Here is a 25,999-nt window from a genome sequence, read left to right as displayed (position 1 = left end):
AAATAGTCTATTAATGCAGAAACGGCAATAATGGCCAACTAATTAACAGGAAAATTATAATGATATTTGGTTCTTGTTTGGTCTTGTCATCAGTTCAGCATTGTAAATACGTCAAGTGATGATGAAGAAGTTGAAAGTTAGGGAGGCGTGTTGGCAGGCAGTTGCTGGTGTGAATTGGGTGTAATTGGCAAAGTCAATAAACGTAAGAGATGACTATCAATTAACAAGTCCTTAATGCCTAGTTGTGAATGAATTTTGTGGTCTAAGTGATGATGATTCCGATTATTGGGAACATCTTTTGGTTCACTGAACTTTAAATATGCTTGACACAAACTTTGTTAAGTATATTATATGAATAGCTTCTGCTTAATGCTGATCTTAAATAAATAGCTGAACATATTGATGATGATTGATGGTTCTAGTAATTGTTGGAATATAAAGAAAAATTTAAGTAGAACATTTTTTATTATACATTACTTTTAAGTAGAATTGAGAGAAAATCAGCTTATTATTATCATTTAATTATTTAAAAGAAGTGTCTTAATGGACGCTAATGTTATTGAAAAATTTGATGTTTGGATAAACTTTTCCAAGCAATGAAAGTTGTAGCAAGTTAATGGTTGAAATTATGATACAGAAAAGCACTACAGGTCCAATTTGAATTCCCTGTGTAAAGTATTTATTATTTTCACGACAACAATCTAGCTTGGAAAGCCCTGAACTTTAATGATAATTAATTTTCAATATTGTTTTGTAATATCGCCAGACAACAGAGTATTTGATTTCAAAAGCAACCATTTTATAACCATAACGTTTATATGTATTTTTTTCATTCCATGTGAGTCCTTTGAGGATTTTATTTTTCCTCACACATATAAACTTCTTAAATGGTCAATGCCTTGTGGCGTTATGTGATTGTAAACAAACACAAGTTCATTATTATTTTATTATTGAAAATCAGCAATAATTGTTGCTAACCACATAATATGTCTACTATTTGACGTATCAAATAAAAACACAAAAATTAATAAATAATATTTACACAGACATACATACTTATCTTCTACTGATTAATTGGTTGCAATGACAATCTTGATAGACATTTTCAGAATAATTAATTAAAAGTAAATTAAATAATTGTTAAACAAGGGCAAATGTTCAATGTGATGTTAATGAGGATGCATACATACAGTTTGACAACTAAATAATTGCAAAAAACAATATTGTAAAACTGTTCATATTAATTGTTAATTTATGGCAACAAATTATGTAAAAACAAGTTAGCAAAGACTATAGTCAGGACGGGCCGACTATGTGATACCCTACACCACTATCCCTGCGCATAGGCTTTTCAGTGTTAAATATTTTTTTTAGGTAGTGACTTAAGTTTTCACCATACTGGCTTTTATATCAGGTGACTTAGTTCTAAAGGAACCAAAATAATTAATAATTTAATATTTGACTATTGTCGACAATGTTCTTGGTGCTGATTAAACGCTTTACAGAAGAGAAAAAGAAAAGAAGCTGAGGTATTTATCATTAATTTTTTTCCGATTCTTAGAATACATTTTGTACAGTTCTCAACTGCTTTTTATGGGTAGTTTCAACCCTTTAATATTTTTTTAAAGAAACATTTTTAACCATAATATTATTATATTATTGTATTTCTGTTTGAGTAGTAAGCGATCCCTTTTATTTATACTTTATATTTCATTTCATTTCTTTATTTTTATGACATTTCGGGTTTTATCAGATATATACATACATACATATAAAGAGTTTAGGAAATTTAATTTTCCTTTTCTACTTAATAATAATATTTGTTTGTAACAATATGATTTATGATTACACATTTTGATATTAGATACATAAGGAATTATACATACTTTATATAAATCATGTTATATTAATCGTACTGTAGTTTACAGCCCTTTGGTCTTAAGACTGGGCATTATTGTTAAATAAATGAATAAAATAAAAAATTGAGATAGTTTAACACATTTTGCAATAACTCTGAAATTTTAATCAATGGCAAAATAGTTGGTATTAATTTCCAGCTCAGATGGTCTAATTTCACTATCAAGCTCTCCCCTAATAATATGTCCAACAGAAGCAGAGATATCCGCATTGGAAATAAAATTCCAGAAATTTGGACATCTGGACATCTTTTTCTATATTTCTATTATTTTACCAGTTTTTGTAACGCAGCTGGGATCAATTTAAAGCTCAGAATGTCATTTTTATTGAAGTACACCCACCCAAAAATAGCTGGAATATTCGTCAGTACAATTCAAATAAAAAATGGAAAAGTGGTATGTATGCCATCCTATTTCGCTACTGTAAGGTGCTCTTTTCGTTTTCCATTGACGGGCTTTTCTTTTGGAATACCCCTGTTAGAACCGAAGATATTAGCATAAGAATCAAACGTTGAGTTTTACTCCACATATGTAAGTTTATTGCCAATTCTGACTCCTCAATATTTCCCGACCATCACCAAAATCAATAGCTTTCTTTCTCTCTGGAATGGTAAAACTGAATGTATTATCGACTTTGCATCTTTGTAAATGTGAACTTTTCTTCTTCCATTGGCAGGCTTTGCTTTTTCACAAACCATGTTTTCCCCCCAGATCGACTCAGCTCGTCAGGACAATAATTTTGGTATATATAAGTTTAACAAACGACCATGTGTTTTGTTGTTTACAGTGACTGAAAAAATCACTTTGCTAAAAAATGCAATTTATTTGTGAACATCAATCATCGATAAGTTTTCACAACTTTCTTTGTGGATAATCACGCCAACATTTCAAGTCAACACTAAATAACCAAATTGGACTAATAACGCCAATGAGACGCACTTTGTCGCTAACCGCTATATAACATTTACCGGAATTGTGGATAACCCGCCAACTAAACAGGAGATACAAATTGCAATAAAAAACCTTAAAAATATCAAGGCCCCAGGCATGCATAATATCTCTACGGAAATGTTTCTCTGTGATGCTGAACAATCAGCAACATTATGGCACCCGAATATATTAAATTTTGGAATGAAGGCATCCTGATAAAAATACCAAAAAAGGAGGACCCCAAAAATTGCAGCAATTACAGCGGTATTACCTTACTGCCAATCCCAAGCAAAATATTAAGTCGCATTATTCTGACCCGAATATCTGATACACTCCGAGAGAATCAATTTGGATTCAGAGAGAATCGTTCCTGTGTTGGCCTTATTAACACTGTAAGAATAGTATTGGAGCAGTGCTATGAGTTTTGCACACCAGTATACTTGACATTTATAGACTCCCCCCATACCATCGCTAACGCAAACGATTCGTTTACGAATGTTTTTCGATAGTTTTGCGGATATTTTGTTCGAGAACGACACACGAGAACGAATTAAAAACGATTCATTCGTCGCTCAGTTTGTGGCAGGAAAACCCTCGAATTCGAATATCGTTAATAATATTATTAGCGAATGAAAGATGATAGTTTTTACGATAGTGCCGAAAACGAATTTTTGGCGGAGTTTCGGTGTTATGACGTGTTTAACTTTATCTGACGTCTCTTGATATTTTTGTTATGTACCTTTTTCTTCTTTGTAATATTTGCGATACGATGTGCGGTAACTGTTTATAAACATTGTTGTTTTGTATTTTATAACACAGGCATATGTTGTGTTTATCAACACTTCTTGTTTATATGATACGTAGCATTTATATCGAAACTATTTGAAAAAAGCAAATGGGAATTTTATACGAACTACATAAAATACTTTTTTAAAACAAACAAATTTCCGAATTACAAAATGTTTCTCGAAACAATTTTTCTTGTAAAGAAAAAACATTCGCCAAATGTTCGAAAATAATATCGTTTTAAACATTTGACGAACAAAAGAACAACGTGCTTGTGTACACCCGAAAACATTTGCCAATCCTTCGAATGTGATATCGTTTCCGAAAGTTGTGCCGGACATTCGAATAATATCCGCATCTGGTATGGGGGTCTCATGAAAACTTTTGATAGTATTAACCGACTCTCTTTATGGAATATCCTAGTAAGACGTATACCGCCAAAAATTCTCAATTGAATGAAGGCCGAGTTGTTCATAATGGTAATTTATCAGGTCCTCTTGAGGTCAAAACAGAGGTGAGACAAGTATGTATTCTGCCACCAATACTTTTCATCCTTGTCATCCACGACCTAATGCGTTCAGCTTTGAATGACAGACGTAGAATCCAGTGGACACCGTTTAAACACCTGGATGACTTGGAATAAGCTGATGACGTATGTCTACTGAGCCAAATAACTAGTCACCTGCAGAAAAAAACTCAACTCCAAAATGAGTCGCGTTCAGTCGGGGTCGAAGTCCATAGCCGAGAGGCTATGGAGCTAACTTTGATTCACACATCCGCATTGACAATGTTGACATCGAATGGGTGGACAAATTCAATTACCTTGGCTGATGAAGACATCAACGTTCGATTAAATAAAGCAAAGGATACTTTCGACATGCTTCAGCCTATTTGGAGATCCCCTTCGTATATATAATTCGAATGTTAAATCTGTCCACTTTTACGGATGCAAAACCTGGAAACCCACGAGTTCAATAGACGCCTTAACAAATAAATATCTGAGGCAAATTTTAAACAGATGGTGGCCGAACCGCATACGGAATGCTGAATGCTGTTGAGGTCTGTAAACGGAAATGGCGTCGGATAGGCCACACGCTATGGAGACCTGCAGAAAACATTGCTCCTCAAGCGATTTGTTGGAATCCCCAGGATAGAGTTCGGCGTGTTGGTGCACCAGCTAAAACGTATAGAAGGTCAATCGACGCAGAACTACAAGCAGCAAACTATTCTAGAACGATGTCGGTCAAGCACCACACAACAAATTTCGATTTAGAGGGATGGTTCAGGCCCTATCCTCCACAGGGAGTGAAGGATAACAGAAGAACATGATTAAGGACCATCAAATAGCTCTATGAAAAGCTGCTATAGTGAATTCAATCGTGGCCGACACTCGCTAAAAAACGAAGATCATTAGGGCTGTCCAAAAATCGTGAGATAAAGGCATCCTTTGGCATTTATTCTACCAACTAACATTTGATATTGCAAAATCACCTGGCCGCAAATGTGGGATTTTTCTCGTTGGATCCCGTGTTGATCGGTGCAAGAAATTTCGAAAAAAATATGCTGGGATTCAAAATAAATACTACTAAAAATATAGTGCGAGTGTATGGTGGAGTGGCCCTAAATATTTTGTAATTTCGGCGCCCATATCTCATGAAGTATTGTCATCCTCCAGCTGTCATCTTTTTGGGTTTTTGGACTATTATGTCCAGAAGCATAAATATTAAATATGTGCACAATTTTGACCAATACTCCATTGGATGATCAATTTGTAAGCAATCGTGTTTATCAGGCATTGCCGTTGTTGCCGTTTAGGGTTGTCAGTGCTTTTTGGGCCAGTATCTCAAGAAGTATGGACTTGCCCTCAAACATTTGTAACGTGTAATAAGAGCTGCCGGAACATACCGCTGCAACAATGTCCAATAAACTTTGACATTTTGTGTGGGTTCCAATAAGGTGGAGCGATATGGTGTAAATCTTGTAAATTGAGCTTAGTGATAAGTGAGTGAGTGACATGGATATCATCGCCCAGACGAAACCGCTGAAGCTAGAAAGCTGAAATTTTGACTGTGGGTTGCTGTCGGTGTGTAGGGGTGAGATAAGGCTGATAAGGTTTTTGGAAATTCGACCTAGAAGGTTACGAAAAGTACTAAATATGGTACCCTTTGTATTAGGCAAACGGGAAGAGCTAGAATTCTGAAATTTGGAATGAGGGTAACTGATGGAGAGTTAGAAAGATGTACCAACGGATTTTTGGAAACTCGACCTCTAAGTGTACGGAAAGTACTAAATTTTGTACGAATTGTATATTTTGTAGGGATTTAGCTAGAAACTTGGAATTTGGTATGGAAATCAAGGTTGGAAAGTGGTGTTTATAAAAGGAAGTGGTTTTGGAAATTAGTAGTCATGTGTACGAAATGTTCTAAATGGTACTAAATTTAGTACAATTTGGATTTGGGTGAACGGATAGAGCGGGAATTCTGAAATTTGGAATGTGGGTCACTGATGGAGAGTTAGAAAAATGGACCAAAGGGTTTCTGCAAATTCGACCTATAAGTGTACTAAAAGTTACTAAATTTAGTACCAGTTGTATATTTTCAACTGAATCCTGGAATTTGGTATAGTAATCAATGTTGGGAAGTGGTGTTTATAAAAGGAAATGGTTTTGGAAATTCGTACTCATGTGCACGAAAAGTTCTAAATGGTACTAAATTTAGTACAATTTGGATTTGGGTGAACGGATAGAGCTGGAAACCAGAAATTTGGAACTATGATTATTGTTAAAGTATAAGAATGAGATATGGGTGTAGTTTTGTAAATTCGTACTTATGTCCACGAAAAGTACTAAATGGTACTAAATTTGGTACAACTTGGAGTTGGGTAAACAGCTAGAGCTGCAAACCTGAAATGTGGATTATTGAGGTAGCTTTGGAAATTCGTACTTATGTGTACGAAAAGTACTAAATGGTACTAAATTTGGTACAATTTAGATTTAGATAAATGGATAGAGGCGGAATCCTAAAATTTGGAGTAATAATTACTGTTGGAGTGTAGGATTGTGGTAGTTTTGGAAATTCGTACTTATGTGTACAAAAAGTACTAAACTGTTCTAAATTTGGTACAATTTGGATTTGGGTGAACGGATAGAGCTGGAAACCTGAAATTTGGAATTAGGATTACTGTTGAAGTGTAGGATTGAATTATGTAGGTAGCTTTGGAAATTTGTACTTACATATGTATACGAAAAGTACTAAAGTGTACTAAATTTGGTACAATATGGATTTGGATTAATGGATAGAGGCGGAATCCTAAAATTTGGAATAGTGATTACTGTTGGAGTATAGGATTGTGGTAGTTTTGGAAATTCGTACTTATGTGTACGAAAAGTACTAAACTGTTCTAAATTTGGTTCAATTTGGATTTGGGTGAACAGATAGAGCTGCAAACCGGAAATTTGGAATTACGATTACTGTTGTAGGGGAGGATTGAGTCATGGAAATGGCTTTGGAAAATTGTACTTATGTGTACGAAAAGTATTAAATGGTAATAAATTTGGTACAATTTAGATTCGGGTGAACGGATAGAGCTGGGAACCTAGAATTTGTAATAATAATTATTGTTGGAGTACAGGATTGAGGTAGTTTTGGAAATTCGTATTTATGTGTACGAAAAGTATCGTGAAATTTGGAATTATGATTACTTTTGAGGATTGAGACAGATTTCGGAAATTCGTTCTTATGTGTACAAAAAATTAATCCCATTGTTGTTGTTTTCATATTTAAGACAACTAATTTATAAGTGGAGAAGGTTTGGCATTTGATGAAATCCTGTGGAGAGGATCGAAACTAGTCTTCGATTCCTGACCCCTTAGCGAACAATGCCAAACCTTCTCCTCTAATAAATTAGTTGTTTTAAATATTAAAAAAACAACAATGGGATTAAGCGAGACAATTTTAGAAAAATCAACATTGTAACAGCTATCCCAATAAAATTGAAAGTTTTTTTTTGGCGATTTCGCCATCAACATTTTATTTGACCATCACCAAAATGAATAGACTCTATCACCCCCATAGCGCCAATTTGACTACAATGTTTAGATGGAGGTCTATTAAAATTATTTCAAAATCTTATACACATCTGAGCTACACCTAAAACCTACATACGTATGTATATAATATGTTATTATTAATAACCTACCCACCAGGTGATGTAAGGTCTAAACAGTTATAAAGCTTTCAATGAAACGAGGCGCGAAATAAATACGTAACATTGAAAAAAATCGTTTTAAGCTCTCTCATGAAAAGTGAAATCTAACAACAATATTGTGCATATAACGCAATAAAAATGAAAATTTTTATTGGGTTTTGTTGCGAAATCCAAATCCAATTTCGTTTACAATATTGGAATAAAACACATAGTTATTTTTTAATAAAAAATAAAAATATATGTTTATGTGGAATTCGCAGTAAGTGAATGTTGAATGGGTTTGCTTTAATATACAATTTGCAAGGACTTTTCATTGAGATGTCATATTGATCAATATTAAATGTATTTATTTACAAATGATATAAAAGTGTGCAAATGTTCTTGCTATTGGTATATTAAAGCCAACCATTTCAAATTCACTTCCTATACACTTCATAAAAATATGTATTTTTTATTTTGTTATCATGAAAAACGATGTGTTTTTATTTCAATCTTGTAAACTAAATTGGATTTTGGAATAAAAACCAATAAATAAATTCCATTTTGATTGTATTGGAGGACACAACATTGTTGTTGTTAGATTGCATGTTTTCATTGACAAAGAATGCATGTAACGAAGCGAGTACATGACTCTGTTCAGTTCAGCTCACTAAAAAATGATGGATCGCTCAAAACAGTAATACAAACGTGCTTGTCTTTGGAATATGACTTTAATTTTGGCCAAAAACGATTGTATTTTTATACCCTACACCACTATGTGGTAAGGGGTATTATGTGTTAGTGCATTTGTATGTAACATACAAAAGGAAGCGAGATAGACCCATAGTTCCTTTTAGGGATATACATAGAATCACTTTCTGAGTCGATTTATGCATGTCCGTCCGTCCGTCCGTCCGTCCGTCCGTCCGTCCGTCCGTCCGTTCGCAACATACAGGTCGCATTTGTTGACCGATTTCGCTGAAAATTGGGGAATACCATTTTTTTAGCCGTCGGAAGATCAAGTTCGAAGATGGGCTATATCGGTCCAAGTTTTGGTATAGCCCCCATATATATTTTCGGCCGATTTCACGTATTTTCTGTAACATACACGCTATATATGTCCGATTTCGATGAAATTTGGAATGTGTGACTGAATTTGGTCTAAAAATAAATGTGCCAAATTATATCGAAATCGGTTCAGATTTGGATATAGCTCCCATATATATGTTCGCCCGATTTCACGTATGCGATGTACCAATCACGCTATATACGTCCGATTTTAATGAAATTTAGAATGTTTGACTGAATTTGGTATAGAAATAAGTGTGCCAAATTATGTAGAAATCGGTTCAGATTTGGATATAGCTCCCATATATATTTTCGGCCGATTTCACGTATTTTCTGTACCAAACACGCTGTATATTTCCGATTTCGATGAAATTTGGAATGTGTGACTAAATTCAGTCTAGAAATAAATGTGCCAAATTATATCGAAATCGGTTCAGATTTGGATATAGCACCCATATATATTTTCGGCCGATTTCGCGTATTTGCTGCTCCAAACACGCTATATAAGTCGGATTTCAATGATATTTGGAATGTGTGACTGAATTCGGTCTGGAAATAAATGTGCCAAATTATATCAAAATCGGTTTAGATCTGGATATAGCTCCGATTTATATTTTACATATTCACAGTGGTGTAGGGTATCATATAGTCGGCCCCGCCCGACTTTGATCCTTTCCTTACTGGTTCTTAATATTATTCTAGCAGGTAGGTGTTTTCAGAGTCTCGTTTATTTTAAAAGGTGTGGATATAGTCCCCCATGAATAATTTGAATATTTCATTTTAAAACCTTGGCGCACACCTCAAACAAAATGGCTGAACATATTGTGTCACTTTTTAGTTGGTGTCCAATTTTAGTTTAATTCAAGGCCATCCGGACAAGGCTGTATGACATTTCAAATATATGGTTACTCGCTTGCACGTTGATACGGAATAATTTCAAATAAAATCCATTCAACCAAAAATATTTTTACATGAATGGCTTTAAGTTGAATGAATAGCGCAATCCATGTGTTTTACACAACGTTGAACATTGCATAAACAAACATTGTTGGTCGGTCCATAAATGTGGCCTACAACGATACCAGCTCATTGTTTTCGCAATGAGCCCACAAGCCAACGGATACCTCACGATTTATAAGCCATATAAATACCACAAATACAACGTTACAGGGTATTGTAAATCAAAAAAGATGCCACAGCTTTGATTTGCCCAAATATCGCAACACAAATAAACCTACGCAGATTATGAGTGTGTGTGTGAGCTTCTAAACAAACCAAAATGTATGCACTTTATAAAGTAATATACATACATATCTAGGAGTGATACTTGAAATAGAAAAATAAACATTATATTATTTCTAAAATTAAAGAACGAACATTCATTTAGTGGAAGTTTTTAATTAAAACAACTAAACCCTACCTTTACCATACGTTTATTAAGTTTATACCTAAGGGCAAAGTTGAAATGATTCAATTATGAAAGAAAAACAAATTACTATTCAAAAGCGTGTGTAAATGTGTATGTAGGTTTTGAGACTGTATTTGTAGTTTATTTCTACATTTATATGTAATTTTATTTCCAAGAAAACTTGTTTGACGAATTTCTTTAATATTTCATTTTAGATTGGAAACCCAGAAACTTCTCTAATGATTGGTTGTCTAAAAACAGAAACCGAGCAGGCTTCATGGCGCAAACGGAGAACTTTAAAGGAATTTAATTAATAAAATTGCTTTAATGGTACATTTTAATTGAAACATTGGTATAACGGGTCTTGTTATTTGCGTTTGTATGTACATATGTACATGCATACATGCATGCATTTGTGTAGGTATGAAACGTTTACTTTAATTATATCAATTATTTAGCACTTTATAAGACAATTAATTTTAAAAAAGTCATTTAATGTAAAATTTAATTCATAACTATCTTGTCCCCTTGTTAATAATTCCCCTTTGATATAATACACTTATGCCAGCATTTTTTCGAATCATTATAATACGTCAGAAACGCGCTTTTTGGTATGTATATTCAAGAGCTTTCTTTTATTTCCTCAATCGTAGCTTTCCTTTCATCAGTGTCTTTAGTTCTCGGAAGAGGAAAAAACAAGCATCGATGTGTGCGTTGATGGGTTATCATGGTGCAAAATCCATGATTGTTGTTTCCAAAAATTTTGTGCGTTTCACACAAATTGCTTCGCGTAAACTGCGATTAACTTCAAGGTAGTATTCCTTATTGACCGTACGACCTTGTGACAGGAATTCATGATGCAGCACGCCATTGCATTCGAAGAAAACTGTGAGCAAAACCTTCATATTTGACCAAACTTGACGTGATTTTTTCTGTCTTGGATCTCCTGGACGTTTCGATTGGTTTGATTGGGGTTTCGTTTCAATGTCATAGCCATGAAACCATAATTCGTCACCAGTTATGACCTTTTTGAGGTAATATGTATCATCGTTGACGATATTCAACAGCTGCAATTTAGCAATCTGTCAAAAGCTAACACACTGACCCAGAAAAAATCATTACCAAATTATGGGTTTGTATAGTACTTTTTTGGTAGTCGTAACTACTTACAAAATGTGTTAGTACAATATTTTAACAAGGGCATGTCGCTCTGAATAATTGTTATTCTATAACCACTAGAATAACTGGATATTTTATAACCTCTAGAATTTTAAAAATAAGCTAAAAAACATATTATATTTATCTAGAACAGTTGGGGTGGAATTCAACACACTTTATATTTTTATCTTATTTACTTTTGCTCTCTGCTAGATTTGATCATGCGAACTTCAGATTTGTAGCAGAACACACTGCACACTGTGTTACTCGTACGAACATTAAGGTTGTTTAAACGCTTACACGTGCACTAACAACCGATGGTGAGCATTGAGCAAACAACCCTCGGGTTTGTGGTCGGACACATACGCACTGTGTCACCATACTCATTACTTAGTAAGTAGTGAAGTAAGTAGTTTTATAGTTACAAGTAATGCGGCCTGTAATATATTGACCATTTTATTGACTACTGATGGATAGCGTGTTTCTCTTTTGACATTTTTTTTTCGAAATTATTTCTCTTTTTTGAAAAAATAGAAAAAAATATTGTATCATTTTGTTTAGCATCTATTTTTCACTCAAAATTTATAAAAAAAAACTTATTTTAATGTGTTTGTTATGAGAGAATGTATTGTTACATAGAAGTGCAAGTAAACGAGCATGCTATTGACCAAATTTATCAGTAGGATGAATATTTTCAGAAGAATATTTATTACACAGATACCCAGCAAAATGTTCGATGCCAAAGATTGAATTTTATATGAACGTGGACCCCTAAAGATGCTATTCATTTTTGGATCCAAAACATGTCATTTACACCAATGCTATGACATGTCATTTTCACCATCCCTTTGCAATGACATTACCAATACGACGAAAGTTTTAACGATTTCGAGTCTCCAACAACATCAAGCCTATTGTAAATAACACTGTGCTACAAAAGTTGACAAAATTTTTTTTGCAGTGGTTCTGATGTATGTATTCAGTTTTGTGAGAGTCCACGGAAGACGAAAATACCTTTATTTTTTTGGGTCACTTCGTTTTTTGATTTTATAACGGTAAATGTAGTGAAAAACGGTGTTCTTGGATTTTCAAATTAAAACGGACATAACTTCTTTTTTCCACAACGGACTTTTACAGCTTATTTTTTACTTAAAAGGTGAAAATCATGTCTTTCGAACAAGCCATAATTTTTAACAAATGGTAACAAATGGTTAAGTTATAGTGATTTAAGTGTGACAAAAACTCATTAAAAACAGGAAAATGCTTTTCCTCGTGCTCTGGGCTGCGTAAAAGACACCAAACTGCTAGAGTTGCGTCGTTCATGAACGAACCGGCTCAAAGGAACGATTCCGTGAAAAGAACGAACGGATCCGTATCCAGCTCATTCTTTTATATCGTTCATTTAGATCCCCGATGGACGAGTCATTGCTGCTTACAAAATTAGCAGCATTGGTTTTGCAGTCAAACTCTAAACAAACGCTGCGTTAGCGGAAGCAGCACAAATTTCCACACAAAACAAACAATGATTCAGAGAGCTACTCTCGCTCAGTAACTCACCTCATTCAGTAGCACATTTCGGTCATATCTTTCTTTTGCATCATTCGTTCATCTGGTTCTTTTATATCAAAACCACCACCACTACGTTCAGAAACAAAACCACCCCCATTAGCACACAAACAAGCAAGTAACACAACAGTTGTGTCATTCGTGAACGAACATTTTCAAAAGAACGATTCGGTGAAAAGAACGACGGAGTCATATTCAGCAGAGAACGAACGACTTCAAAAGAAAATAACACAGTAAGTAAATGACCCGGATCTTTTTGACCCGGATCTTTTTGGTGAACGGAATGAAAAAGATCGATCCGCTCAATGAACGAGATTGCCCAACACTACAAACTGCGTAATTATTTATTTTTATAGAAAAGGAAATTTAGTTAGCTTTACAAAATGAAGAAACCCAATGAAAATTATGGCTTGTTCGAAATACATGATTTTCACCTTTCAAATAAAAAATAAACTGTAAAAGTCCGTTGTAGAAAAAAGAAGTTATGTCTGTTTTAAGTTGAAAATCCAAGAAGCCCCGTTTTTCACTACATTTACCGTTATAAAATCAAAAAACGAAGTGACCCAAAGAAACCAAAGGTATTTTCTTCTTCCATAGACTCCCACAATACCGAATTTATGCATCAGAACCCCTGTAAATTTTCATTGTTGCACAGTGTAATTAATCTTATATATTTAGAAATTGTGTGTAAATAATAGATCGATGGAATGGGTTCAAATGCTGATGAAAAGATCAGATATTTCACGACTTCCTTTGCATTGGTTCAAATGCTAGTGAAAAAATCGGATCTTTTACGACTTCATTTGAACCAATGCAAAAGATGCCATGAAACCATGTCATCGCATGGAACCCCTTCCTTCAAATTTTGCTGGTAAGTAATAATTATAATTGTTCCACAAACATCCCAGGCGGGACAGGTAAGTATTCATAATTAATTTTGGGATAATACAATTAGCCCATTATCATTAAACTTTTACACATTTCATTTCAGGGACTTCTTAATGATCTGAGGGATAATTGAGATGAACATTCCCAGAACCAAATAAGTAGAAGTTCAAATATAAGGATTCTCACACAACATCTACACATAATGTAATTAAATAAAGTGTGGTTAGCGCAAATACAAAATATACAGATTAACTGTCATAATTATATTGTTTAAACTGCTATATTGATTATAACTTCCTATTGATTTTGGCTATCAATTCTGACAACCGAATTATCTGGTTACAGGTAATGTAATGAAGGGACAAGTCGGTTTTCCAACACTATTGAATTGACTAGTTACTGGTAATGCAATGAAGAGACAATTGACTTTCCAAAGACTATCGAATTGTGTGTCAACTGTGTTTTGTCTCTGCTGAAAAACAAAAATTTTTTAAACATGTGCGATATACATATGTAATTATCCCACACTAGCATTCACGTGCTTAGTAGATATGATGTTGTTATTATTTTTTAGGAAAAATAAAACAACATTATTTTATTTCACGAGTAACTCTTTATTAAATTGTGGTAATGCACAATTATAACCAAGATGATAACTAAAACTACTTATTTTAGTGTCTCTTATTTATATCAATAATCATAGAATGGAAAAGAGGAAATGGGCTCATTCGGCCAGACAAAATACCGGGAATTGTTTATTTGTTAAATAGCTGATAGTTCAATATTCACATTGACAAATTATAGCCAACCATGATCAAAGTGATACAAAGTAATTCCAATGAATTATTGGATCAACTTTGGTTGCGAAAAAGAACTGCATTTGCATATTAAGAATTTTATATGTGAATATTGGGCAATTGCAAAAAGGTAAATTTCCAAAGAATTAATATTTGGTCGATTTTGATTGTTGCAAAAGTGCATGTTACTATTTGGACAATGAAAATAAGTGGCCTGATAAAATTTTGGGTAATTATTGGAAGACTGATTCGGATTGTGGCGGAAGTGTTACACGTGCCGGCATACAAAAGAAATTACATACATACATATGCTAATGTGTGTGTATGTGTTCGTTCTATTGTGAATATTGGCGTGGCCGTAACTCTTAGTTTTATCACGAATTAAAGCTATAGTTATATGAACGCTCATTTACATAATAATTTACATAACAAATATAAAAGTAGAACAATTTATCTTGATACTAAATTCTAAAGTAAATAATGTTTATATAATTCGTTCGCAAAAAGCTTAATTACATTCCTTGTCAATGGAAATACATTACAATACCATATTGTTGGATTTAGTTGGTTAAAAGTAGGAGACCAATGTGTATTTTCTTTACGAAGTTATTTTGTCGCTACTGTTACTTATTTAATATACGTATATTTCACTGAAAAATGTTATTTCACATAAACCGAATTTTGTTGTAATGAATTTTTATACACACAATGCATTTTAAATACCCATATCAAAGGAGCATTGTTATAGTAGTGGTGGTATTCGGTCACAAATGGAGTCGATATAACAAAATAACAAAAATGTCACAAAACTTGTCAAAAGTCACGTCTTCAAGCAAAGTGAGTGCTAAGAAAAACAAATTGTTTTGAAAGATGCAGTGAACTACTGACACAGTGATCTCGTAGTACAAACAACTGTCAAAATAATTTCCGTGCAGATAACAAAATTATAAGAGAGTAATAATAATAATGTCTGTGGTTGGTCCATGTTTATGTATAGATGATTCACAACGTAATGTTTTAGTTCGAACAATTTTACATGTTTTCGTTACATTTATTCTATACCTCGAAATGTTGTGTTACCAAGGGTCAAAATTCATTGTAAATGTACTATAATCTACTATATAGACCAGACAGAAATGTGAATGTAGTCAACACATCGATGCTGGCCCTTTCTTGCATTAGGGTAGTGTGCGTGTAAATTGACGAACAAAGGACACGCGCGATATAGACCATAGGAAACTGTGTTCTTCTCAGACTTTCCCGAAAAGAAATCTATTAAACTTCAATTTACTTTAAAATTCATTCCAGTTCTGTTCAAAAACCACCACAATGTCGAAAGGGTATTATAAGTGAAATAGAGCAAAACTTGTGTGTAAAACTTGGTAAAATTTTTAGTATAATGAAACATTGTTCCACAACATCCCATACGGGACAAGGGAGACTTCTCTCAAATCAATGAGTGCACCCCGATTCATATTAGCTCAATGATATGGGACCTAAAGTTTATTGCCGAGTCAGAAGTTTTACATGGCTGAAATACTCAGGAAATATCGCTAACATTACTGAGGGGTATTTGCCACAGTTGGAAATTTGATGTTGCCTAGTCGGGGGTGTGCATACCATTGCACCACGGTGGCAATGACTGTTATTTATGAAAGATATCTTTCACCCCCGTAAGTTAAATTTGGAAGAGGAACTCTTAATCTTTCCATCGATGGTAATTGTGCTGATGTACGGACAACAACATAGTTAGATAGCCTAGTATATACAGGGATCTCACAGTTTTAAATGTCTGTAGTGTAACCTAATCACGCTAGAGGTAGCAGTTATATTCTAATACTGGCAAATTTTTGCACGAGAAAATGCCAATAACTTTGAAAAATGATCGTGGGTTTGACCAACTAGGTTTGACCACTGTGGAAAAAATAACCAAAATTTAAATTATTGCGGCATATCTTGACGAATTACGAACTCGAAACTTGAAAACCAACTCTTGACCTCTCCTAAATGATACAAAAATATCTATTAATTATATCAATAGCATAACGTGTTGCTATCATATAAAATAAAGTCAGTGGAAAAGTAGTGCCCAGATGAAGTGATGTAGGGTATCACATGGTCGGCCCCGTCCTACAACAGCCCTCTCTTACAAGTTTTGTAATATTTTTGATGTACTTAAAATGTGTGCAAAATGTTCCTCAAAAGGCAAGTAATCAAGAGATCTGTCTACTAATCACAGATCTTTTGATTACTTGCCTTTTGAGGAAAATTTTGCACACATTTTAAGTACATCAAAAATATTACAAAACTTGTAAGAGAGGGCTGTTGTAGGACGGGGCCGACCATGTGATACCCTACATCACTTCATCTGGGCACTACTTTTCCACTGACTTTATTTTATATGATAGCAACACGTTATGCACTTGAATTTTATTTTTATAACCTCAGTATTTATGCTAAAGAGGGTATGCACACTCATACGGGCAAAATGTACCTCATCGAAATAATGGTTTTAGATCTCAAGTATATTTGGACGAAATCCGTTTCAGACAAATCCGTTTCAGACAAATCCGTTTCAGCCATGTCCGTCTGTCAGGCTGGCTGGGGCGCATGTAATACTTTATCCAAACTTAGTTTAAGTTCGATTATGGGTTACATCGGCCCACTCCTTCCTGTCCCTCCCCCACAAAATTTCGAAAATGTTCGGAAAATTGCTCCATACTTTGAACATCGTGACATTTCTACTAGACTTATATGAGGCTCCAATATGGACTCAATCAGTCCATTTCTTCGGGTACCTCCCACACAATATTTCGGTAAGTTCAGTTTGGGACCTGCATTCACTGCCCCCCACACGACGGTACCAGTTTCTTCAGGCGCAAGTCCATACTTCCTGAAAAAATAGCCTGAAAGTTGAAAAAAACCTCTATGACGCCTTGTGTAGTGGTTTGAGCGCAAGATAATTTGGCGTTCGTAATATTTAGTCCAAACTTAGTTTAAGTTCGAAGAAAAACCATATCGGCGCACTCCTTCGGGTGCTTCCCCCAAAAAAATTGGAAAATTGTGCTCACGATAACTCTTGAAGGGAGTGACCGATTTGGTCCATACTTTACACATTCTAATATATCTATCAGATACTGGTTCTAATATGGACTATATTTGTCCACTCCTTTGGGTACCTCCCACACAAAATTTCGAATAAGTTAACTTTAAGGGGTTATTCCTACTTGTCAATTTCAAAAAGTCGAAAAAATATTGGCTTATTTTGAAGTACAGGTAGTATAAAGTGTGCCGCAAAAAAGTCGATCGGAGTAAAATTGGCTGAGATATGACCTTTCAATATGGAGAACCCGTAGTGGTTTGTGTGTTAAGGTGTACTTTATTGGTTTACTGTACCACTTCTTTTTGCATAATTTTAATGCAACTCACAATGACTACCTGTTGGCAAGAAAATAGACTTTCATGCACGATTACAGATCACGTCCATCAATTGTTTTGGATGTTATTAGACCTATATACAACGATCTAAATAAAGAGTCTACTCGAAATATGCGTCGGCGGCTTCAATCAAAATAGCAACGAAAGCTTCAATCAACTTATTTGGAAAATTTGCCCCAAAACCCTTTCAAGTGAAGCACTCGTGCAGCTTACATTGCGATTGGTCTTTTTAACGAAGGTACAAAATCATTGTTCTTTTATTTTAGCTCGATCGGAGTGAGCTGTGGACAAAACGCACACGAATATGCTAAAAAAATCGACCAAGCACGAATTGAGACGTGCGACCGAGTACATTCGTGAAGGAAGAATGTTGCGAAGGCAACACCAAATTTCCATTTTACAAGCTGCATCGTCGGCGGAAGAGCTCCTGTATGGACCAGGAATAGATGACTCCTTGTAATTTTACCAAAAATATATTTTTTATTCATGTATACCGAAATAAAAACATAAAACGCGTTTTTCTCGAAATGCCACGTTTGAAGTCGGTGCCAACGATAGCTCGAAAACGGGTGGACCGATCGTCGTATATTTTGGTGAGCTTATTAAATATATAAAAAGCTTGTCTTTAAGCGGTTCAGATTTTTTTTTTAAATCGAAATTTTGACTTTCACTGGTCACTTTTTTTGTTAAAATAGATTTTTGAAAATTCTGTCTCGCTTAAAGACAAGATTATTAGGTTCTTAATACGCACCAAAATATATGAACATCGGCCCATTCGTTTTCGAGCAAGCGTTGGACAGCAAAACGCGTTGGACCACAAAACTGTGCAATATTTTTCAACAACAAAAATTCCAAAGGTAGTTTAAGATAATAATAATAAAAGATTTACCTAAAAATATTGGTAGTTTTCTCAGAAATAATTATGAAATTTTTTTTTTTTTTGGCCAGCACAAATAGGAATAACCCCTTAAGACCTGCTCTCGAATCACTTTAAGTTTTGTTGAAGCAACTTGCATTCACTGCCTCCATTAAGACGGTGAAAGTTTTATCAGAGGCAAGTCCAAACTTCTGGAGAAAACAGCCCGAAAGGTGTAAAAAACCCCTATGGCACCATATGTGTGGCTGGAGAGCACGATAACTCTCGAACTGATCAACCGATTTGGTCCAAAATTAGGCCCTCGTCATATTTTGTCCAAACTTAGTTTCAGTTCGGCCCACAACTTCCGGTACTTCCCCCAATAATTAAGAAATTTCCTAATATTTTGTCCCAATTTAGTTTAACTTCCAAAATGGCCCACATCGAGCCTCTCCTTAGGGTCCTTCCCCCACAAAAGTTCAACATTTGTGTCTAAGTGCAGTTTAGGGTCTGTTCAAAGATCATTTGGAAATGTATACTGTTCGTTGTGGTCCTGTTTATAGCGATATTATGTTTTCCGTGGACATGTACATGCTTCCTGGCATACTGCTCCAAAGGTTATGACCCACTGAAATGACTAGGTGGCGCGATATCTATCGAAAAGATTTGATTCCCAAAATAAGATGCTCTTCCATAATGGACTATGTCGGTCCATTCCTTTAAGTACCTTCTCCTCAACACTTTTGAACTTCAAATGTCCGAAAAGAATCAGCAAATTCTGAAAAGACGCTAAATACATTTGATCTGCCCGTAGATGAAAGTTTCAATTCACATAGGCTGAGGGTATATCTCTGTCTGTACTTGTCCAATGGCAGCGACCACTGTGCAGCTGTCTCCTGTTGTCTTTCTTTTTATGACTTGAAAGATTCGCTTTTAATAAAAGTTAAGTTGTTTTGTGTGACATGTCATGAAAAATTGAAAACATTTTACATTTTATAGTTGAATTTATATGAAAAATCTAAGAGTGCTATAATGTTATTTAGCTTTAAGAGATGAAGTAGCATTAACAGATGTATAATTATGCGATACTACGACTTATGGCCAAAAGGGGTATATACAATTTGATACGGTAAAAAAGGGCAATTCTTATCAAAATACATACATTTCGACATATTTTACATAGTCATACTTATTTTTAGATCGACTCACTTCTTTCAGACAACCCCTTAAATTTCGGTTAGGTCAGCCTCTTTTTGTATCAAGTTCAAAATATTAAAGAATCATGGCCTGGGACAGAAAATTACAGGTAAAGTGGTGGTTTTTGGTTGGTAGATGTGGTTTTGACAACCTACCAAAAAACCACCACCTCAACCTAGAATTTCCTTCCCCAGACCTTGACCCTGCGATATTTTAAGCGGTCTTAGTTATCAGGCCAAACGTTTGACACCTGTTATCATTTTGCTTTATTATTTCGTAAATTTTTATGGAAATAGTTCTTTATGCGAATTTGTCTAAAATGCGTTTATACACTTGTGAAGAGATTTAAATTAGTATTAAAGACAATCAGCATTATTTGCTGACCAATGTATGCACCTTAATTGTTATTGACAGCAATTGCGAACTCTTAAAAAATCCAATGAATGCCAACATTATTGTTTGGCCTGTGAACATCAATGAAAGTTCTATAGAATTCTGTTCAGCAAGTCCTTTCAATGCCAACAATTGTTCATTATATCCAGTTCAATCACATTGTCAGGTTGCAGGCTTCTTCTGTTGTTAGAATTGACAGTAATGGAAATTTCATGAAATACAATAAAAACGAAAAAGGATAACTTTTTCCAAAGAGAAAACATTGCAAAAGAAGAATTGTTGATACATTGATTGTCTATTGTTATGATTAATACGGGCAAAACAGAAAAGCAGAAATGTTTGTCATAGCTAAAAAACGTTAGTGTACGACGAAGCAAGTTTCCTCTTTTGATGTTGAAAGAAAAATATGCTAAACTTCTTCTTGTTGTTGTGTTTGTTTTATTTTGCAAAGTAAATTGCTAAATCTTTTTGCCGTAAAGTTGTCATCTCATATTTGCATTACTTTCTTTTTGCTTTGTATTTTCTCTTTTGTCAATTAAAATTAAAATGATGTTGTTCTTTTATTTATCCCCCACCGCCCTTGCCTGACATAGATGACATTGTGGCCCACATTCTCGTTCGTGTTGCGGTAGGATATTGAAAAAAGGTCTTTGCCACAGCTGCATGTTAATGAAGTTGTGTTGATGGGATATAAAGTGTTTTTTATTGTCTCGATGCCATGGGGTTACATTCATACACACAAGTCGGCAAAGCCACACTTGTGGTAAACATGGGGTTACACGCCATATTCTTTGTTTATTTTTAATTATAAATTCTTTAACAAAAATTTGTGTAAAAGGGCTACGCTGTCTATACCGTGTTTTTTAAATGATTTCATTAATTTACCTTCTAAAAGCGTTTGGGGATGAAAAAGATGTTGGTTTTTATTGTTGTTTAACATGACCTTCGATAAGAAAACAATGTCAAAGTCTTTATTTTCAGAGGTGCTAAGTTTTTTTTTTAACAAATTTTGGGCAAAAGAAAGATCGTGCGTTCTTGTTGAGAATTTGAAAATTCACAGGTCCAATTTCTGTGTTATTGCGTGTTGATTCGTTTGGTCTTTGGTTTTCTTAGTTGTATCCTCAAACGATTAAAAAATTTTCTTGTAGTATACCATGATTAGATTCCAAGTATTTTTGGAGTTGATTTAGTGCTCTTCGTCTCTCTGTCTGGATGTCTGGTACCCACAAGTTAGAATATGGGTCATATCGGTCAACACCTAAGGGTACCTACCCCACAAAAGTTAAATTTTCTTCGAAAAAGAGTAACCTACTTGGTTCATAATTCACAAATCGTAATATTTCTACCATACATAGATCAGGACCTGGATTCTAGTTCTATGAAAATTTGAAATGAAAAATATTTTCTTTATAATATTTTTTATTTGACATTTATTTCCTTTATAAAATTTTTCATTTCACAATTTCATAGAAACATAATTTAAACCTAGGTTGTATAATGGACAACTTTTCAAAAATTTTCACAAAAGTGCTGTTTAGGATCAGCTCGCTGAAATTTTTTTTTTAATTTTTTGCAAAAATGTATCCACATTGTCACTGTTACTAAAAATAATTGATGAACGCAGTGAATACCTGTGGTTAAAACAAAAATCAAAGCGATTCGAGAGTAGGTCCTAAGTGGAACTTTTCCGAAATTTTGTGTGGGAGGTACCCGAAGGAGTGAGCCGATTGAGTTCATATTGGAACCTCATCTAAGTCTGGTAAAATGTCATCGGTTACTCCCTTCAAGAGTTATCATGCGCCCAAATTTTCTGAACATTGTCGAACTTTGGGCCCGACCGGTTGCTTCGTTCGACAGTTATCGTGCGCACAAGCCAGACAGACGGACAGACGGACGGACATTGCTAAATCGACTCCAAATTGTCTGAAACACATTTCGTCCAAACATACTTGGGGTCTACAACCATTATTTCGATTACCCATAAATGCTGAGGGTATAAAAATTTTTAACATAAGTCCATGTTTTTGTATTGCCCCATATAATGGTATTTTGAGGAATTTAGCCAAATTTGAAGACTGAATAAGCTGCAATTTGGTATTTAGGATTCCTAGTGGTCGAAACATATCTGAAGAAGAAATTGTGGAATTGTGGAACTACCCAAATCCAACGAAAGTTGTTAATTTAAGAAGCCCTTCGAAGCAAATGTTCGTCTTTTTCTTCGGCAAAACTGACTGAGTTGTACACTACAATTTGTTTGCCTGAAGTCTCCTGAGAAATTCGAAAAACGAATAGGAGAAGACGAATCAAAAATCGATTCAAAGCGCCTGTTTGACCAGACAAAACGTGGAATTGATGGGTCATCCGCCGTACATCCCTAATTGGGGATCCAATTACTTCATTTGATTCCAGCATATCAAGAGAAAAGGCGTCGTGAACGATTTTCGTCTTCTGAAGATGCTGTTAAAGAGTTCAAAATCCATATCTTGGAGGTGTCTCAATCGAAGTGGAATCGAAGTGGTTTGAGCGCATGAAGAAGTTTATAAATCATACTGGAGATAATTCCAAGTATTCCAGCCATGTAAAACTTCTCTATAAGTGGTGTCGTAAGACACACCGTTCGGTCTCGGCGTTAACAAATAGATCCCATATCTGTAAACTAATATGAAACGGCGTTCAGTTATAGATATGTGAGAAGTCTCCCGTGCCCCTTCGGGGATGTGTGTGGGAACATGTGTATGTAATCAAAAAAAAAAAAAAATTAAAATCGCAAAAAGTCGCAGGAAATAATTTCAGACGTTATTCTAGACAAGATATATAAAAAATTAAAACAAATATGGAAGCTAAACTCGACTAATATCCATACTAAACCCCTATTTCAATCGCCGGAATGGAATAAAATGGAAGTTACATATAATTAGCCCGTAACATCTAAATTAAAATAACTTATGGCTTATGAAACTATTTAATTAAATTAAATACCTTTACGATAATTCCAAAATGCAAAAGATTCGACAATAATGTATTTACAGACTGCCCACGTCTATCACAACTGAAAAACATCATCGTGAACACTGCAAAAAAATATCTATGTTAAAGTTGCGTTTTGACCAATTAATTCCAATTGTTATATATGCCGTTAAATACACTTGACACTCTAGTTTAATGTTTCATGTCTTCTTTCAAGTCAATTTTTTGATTTTCTGCAAGCTAGATCGGTATTTTTCCTACTGTGGGACGCGGCGGTAAACAGTTGGTCCCATATCATTGAACTAATATGAATCGGGGGGCACTCATTGATATGAGAGAAGTCCCTTCTGGGATGTTTGTGCAAGAATTATTAGGAATTAGGAGAGAAATTATCTATCAGATCTTAAGAAATACAATTTTTTCTTGGGAAAATATATTGTAAACAATGTTCATGCCTTTTATGTACAATTTGCGAACAGAATATTATATTTTGTTCCTAAATATTTTTAAAAATCCAACATCTTTCACTTTTTTATATGACCATAATATCGTTGTTCACCAATCTTATGACCAAAGTTATCTCACAATAAAAGCCTTATGCTTCAAAGGATATTTCAGCATTTACTTCCATCCAACAAGTTTATGGTGATGGTTGGAATATCTTTTAGTATTTTTTTTTTAATATAAAACCAACTTCAAAGTATTATAAAGTTGTAAATAAATAAACTTGGTCAAAAAAACACATACCATTATCTTTTAGTACAGCTTGAGTAAATCCTTAAACCAGGTATTTTTGTTGGAGGGTGAAGATAAAGCAGCATAAATAACTTTGTTGGTTTTCAATTGAAAAACATTTTATTTTTCTTTTGCTGTTTGTTTTTAATTTATGTTATTTTCCATAGCAATGTAATCGTGTGCGTTGTGCGCCAAGAAACCAGTACATATTCACTCACTCACACACTGACTAACTAAACTTTGGAACGTGGTAACTTCAATTACTTTGTAGATTCAATTTATGAAAGTAAACAAAAAAATGGAACTTTGGCAAAAACCATAATATTATTGTGGTTTATTTCCGTTTTTTATTATTTTCCACGTTTTTTTCACTTTTTGTTTTGTGTTTAAGTTAGAGACTAAAATCACTTGGATGGTGTTGTTGCCTTTTATTATCAACAACTATTTGTGCTGGTATTGTTGTTGTTATTAATATTCTTGAAGACAACATATATTTCTCGCATGCAGACATCCGAGTGTACAAACGTACATATGGGTATCTTCCCAGCAAGCATCCGCACATACACATACATTGAGGAGATACTCTCCCTAATACTCAAATGCACACACACACGTAGTGATATGTCTATTTAATCCTTTGAAGTTTATATAAGGATCTTGGCCACAAAGAGGAGTTTCAGTTCGGCGTGACGATAGATAACAAACACTTTAGCACACAACACAACAAAACGGAAAGAGAAGGTGGCACAACAAGACACCGACGCCGATAAAAGTGAAAATAGATTTTCGTAATCACTCCTCTTTCACTCTTCTCATTTGGTTTGTCAAATGTAAGGAAGACACGCACTACCACCCCATACAGTCACAGACCCGCACTTGTTTTGTTTATTGACCAACCGAGAGGGAGGTAGTAGGTGCCGACATATTTATGCAAAAGTATTTCGACTTGGCAATTTTGTTAGCGGAATGAATGCGTATTTGTCGGTATTTTAATTATTTCTGTTGGACACGAACAAAAGACACACAATTTTTGTGGAAAATGTCGCACCGAAATTCCTTCACAATTCACGGTTTTACATTAACGGAAATCCACAATTTATGACATCTCCATTATTTTGCAAAACAACACTTAGAGGTGGAGTTGTTTTGGTTACACCTCTCAACTTTTCCGGGATGCTGTCTAAACGGTTTGAAAGTTACTCGTAAACTGTATTGAATGAATTTACCAGCAGTCAGGCAGCCAGTCATTCATGAATGTTCGAGTCGTAAGCTTTTTACGGCGAATATAGAGCTTTTCATACAAAAACAAGAACATTGGAGCACGCGAGGAGCAAAGCTTTATCCTTTACCTATAATGACTCGGTTGACAATATTTACATTAACAAAGGCAAAAACAAAAAACAACAACACTGGCAGAAAACAATTTTCAGGAGGTTGCGTTTAACAAAATTTGTTTTTGACATTTTTCGCCTACTTTTGTTTTGTTTTCTTTGACTTGTTTTGCAGCTTCGGTTATTACCAAATTGTAAATGTATCCTTGTCTGTGGCAAAATGTTGGTGTTTGTTTGAATAGGATTTCGTGTTTGTTTACATTTGGCAAATATTTTCCAAACAAATCGGATGATTGTCATAATAATTTTTACCATTTTTAACTCTTTCTAGACAAGAAGGGAGGGATAATTCAAATAGAATTCCCCATTAAATGAGAAGG

At 34.5% G+C, this 25,999-nt stretch overlaps 1 protein-coding gene across 2 annotated transcripts in view; it reads right to left on the bottom strand.

The window, feature by feature from the left end:
• Nucleotides 1-25,590, bottom strand: part of LOC141390191 (uncharacterized) — a 233,870-nt gene extending 208,280 nt beyond the window's left edge. For both annotated transcript variants that reach the window (XM_073962944.1, XM_073962952.1), the window contains exon 1: nucleotides 24,301-25,590. The gene's annotated coding sequence lies outside the window, so the exon portion shown is untranslated. The remainder of the gene's footprint in view (nucleotides 1-24,300) is intronic.
• Nucleotides 25,591-25,999: the final 409 nt, after the last annotated feature.

The sequence above is a fragment of the Musca autumnalis genome, unplaced genomic scaffold (assembly GCF_047663935.1).
Source record: "Musca autumnalis isolate F117 unplaced genomic scaffold, ASM4766393v1 scaffold_1, whole genome shotgun sequence".
In the NCBI taxonomy this organism is placed as follows: Eukaryota; Metazoa; Arthropoda; class Insecta; order Diptera; family Muscidae; genus Musca; species Musca autumnalis.
This window is presented reverse-complemented; position numbering and strand designations above follow the sequence as displayed.